This window comes from Mercenaria mercenaria, unplaced genomic scaffold, assembly GCF_021730395.1.
Source record: "Mercenaria mercenaria strain notata unplaced genomic scaffold, MADL_Memer_1 contig_2058, whole genome shotgun sequence".
Taxonomy (NCBI): domain Eukaryota; kingdom Metazoa; phylum Mollusca; class Bivalvia; order Venerida; family Veneridae; genus Mercenaria; species Mercenaria mercenaria.
In genome coordinates this window covers 31,000-33,971 of record NW_026460090.1, presented here as the reverse complement: position 1 = coordinate 33,971, position 2,972 = coordinate 31,000, and the positions used below count along the sequence as shown (strand labels likewise).

Sequence of the window (2,972 nt, the reverse complement as noted above, 5' to 3'; positions counted from 1 at the left end):
ATAAATTCTGTATCTTCTTCAAAAGAATGTCATAAAACAGTTGTCTGTAAACTGTTTGCACACTAGAAAAAGTTAATTGTGTATTTATTTCACATTCTATGTAATTTATTGCTAGATTCATCAAGAGACTGTTAAAAAAGAGGTTAAACAACAGTGTTGCTATAGAAAAGATTTTTAGAACATAAATATTTTTATACTACATGAAAGAAAGAGACAAAAAGAAATACATTCCATAAATTGCATGTTGCTTTTGTTATTTTATCATGTATTTTATCTTGATATTATTTAAATATGGTGTCATTATTAAGATATACTGCCTCAATTTTGATACAGTTAGACAAAAACATGGTGTCCGAAAAGTGGTTATATCTCCATGACAACGACTGATTTTTGTTGTCAAATTGAAGATTTTTACTCAGAACGGGTCAGTCTGTCAGATTAGCCCAAAACCCCATTTTTGACCAAAATTGCATTTGGACCCAAAATCTCATGCTCTGTCACATATGTTCAATTGATTAAATGAGAAACATATTCTTGTCATTACGCATGTAAACACACTTCTGAAACAACTGAAGATATGCTATTTTATAAGTAAACATGACTTTTACAATAATATTATCTCATTGCCAATTCAAAAAGTTTTACCAAGTTTGTAATTACAATTAATGTTTATAAGAATGTAGTTCTGGAATGATTTTAATTACAATATCATAGGAGTGTTTGCCAATGCATTACTTTGTGGTCTCTTTGTTGGTACTGTAGTCATGGGCAGAAGTCCTGGTCCCTTTGTTGTTAGGGGAGATGGTGTGGGGCTACAGGTCGGGATTTTACAGCAGGGTTTGGCAGCATCTTTTACCAGCCGCCAGTTTGATGGCAAGTTCACACATGGTGGGCATCTGAAATGAAACATAAAATTACATACAGTACAGGAGATAAGACCTTGCAACATTATGGGAGTTACTTCCCTTGGTCCAAATCAGTTAATGTAACTTTACACAAGTTCATTTCTCTGTGGACAAATACTACATACAATTTGCCAAAAACATATGTCAAAGAAAAGTGGGGGGGTTCATTTTCTTTTGTTTCTACTAAAACATATTAAAAAAGATTTTTTTCCAAACTTACCTACCAATTCAACACGGGCTGAACGGATGAACTTTGAGAATTCCTAATAGTTACTGAGGCTGCAACTTTAAGTTCAGATATTTGTAAATTTAGGAATATTCCAAAGATTTTGTTCACTCTCCTAGTTTCCATTGAACACACCTCAAATTTATTTCAGCAATTTGTTTATTCAAATGACTACAAAATTTCAAACAGATTCAAAACTAAAATACGCAATATAAATGTAAGTCACTTACAAAATTTACTGAAACATGTAATAAAAACAGAGTGAAATTGTGTTGGAATGCAAGCATATTTTCCTGTAAAGGTCTTGTTTATTATAGTGTCACCCCTATTGAAAGGAAAGAGCCAGCCAGTTTGGCTTATGAGACACCTTTTATTGTGCTTACCAATTACCTCCAAACTCTTACCTCTATGCAAGGCGGATAGAAGTAAGTAACTATTCATTTAACTAGCTCGCGGCTCACGAACAGGCTTTTTCGGAATGAGTCCCATGACAAACATCCCCCACACGAACGCTCCCTACGGGGCTTGAACCATCAACCTCCTGATCCCGAGGTGGACGCCTTAACTACTGGGCCACGGTGACCTATCTTGTCATCAACACACTCACAAGTCCATTCACAACCATCATCCCATTTCTTAGTGCAGTTTGTACTTGTGACCTTTGAACTCCCAGAATTCTAAACATAAAATGCATTCTCATACAACATGCCATAAAAACAATTTTGAGACTTTGATTATGTATAAATTGTAATGCTATAAACAAACAGTATTGGGATAAAAGGATTTTGTTGTTTTAGAGGTTTCATGTTTATAAAGGGTTAAATTACAAGACAACAGGGGTTTACTCTGGGAGGGGTTTCTACTTTTAAAGGCCATAAAAAAATCATATTTAAGCAACAACTTATGACACTTTCTGGCCTTCCAGTATGGCCTTACAAACAAAAGGACCATGATGGTCCTGAATCGCTCACCTCTTCCCACATGACCCAGTTTTGAGTATGACGTCGTTTTTTCTATTATTTGACATAGTGACCTAGTTTTTCAGCTCATGTGACCCAGTTTTGAACTTGACCTAGATATTATCAAGATAAAAATTCTGACCAATTTTCATGAAGATCCATTGAAAAATATGGTCTCTAGAGAGGTCACAAGGTTTTTCTATTATTTGACCTATTGACCTAGTTTTCGAAGGTACGTGACCCTGTTTTGACCTTTACCTAGATATCATCAAGGTGAACATTCTCACTAATTTTCATGAAGATCTCATGAAAAATATGGCCTCTAGAGAGGTCACAAGGTTTTTCTATTTTTATACCTACTGGCCTAGTTTTTGACCGCACATGACCCAGTTTCGAAACTGACCTAGATATCATCAAGGTGAACATTCAGATCAATTTTCATGAAGATCCATTGAAAAATATGTTTTTTATGGCACGTGACCCAGTTTCAAACTTGACCTAGATATCATCAAGGTGAACATTCTGACCAATTTTTATGGAGATCCATTCACAAGTATGGCCTCTAGAGAGGTCACAAGGTTTTTCTATTTTTAGACCTACTGACCTAGTTTTTGACCGCACATGACCCTGTTTCGAACTTGACCTAGATATCATCAAGATGAACATTCAGACCAATTTTCATACAGATCCCATGAAAAATATGGCCTTTAGAGAGGTCACAAAGTTTTTCCATTATTTGACCTACTGACCTAGTTTTTGATGGCACGTGACCCACTTTCGAACTTGACCTAGATATCATCAAGACGAACATTCAGACCAACTTTCATACAGATCCCATGAAAAATATGGCCTCTAGAGAGGTCAAAAGGTTTTTCTATTATT

The 2,972-nt window shown here is 35.3% G+C and overlaps 1 long non-coding RNA gene across 1 annotated transcript; it reads right to left on the bottom strand.

The window, feature by feature from the left end:
• Positions 1-735: 735 nt before the first annotated feature.
• On the bottom strand, positions 736-2,009 carry LOC128552116 (uncharacterized). Its single transcript, XR_008368975.1, has 2 exons — positions 1,536-2,009; positions 736-896 (listed from the first exon to the last, which is right to left on the bottom strand). It is a non-coding gene; the product is annotated as an uncharacterized LOC128552116 (long non-coding RNA).
• Positions 2,010-2,972: the final 963 nt, after the last annotated feature.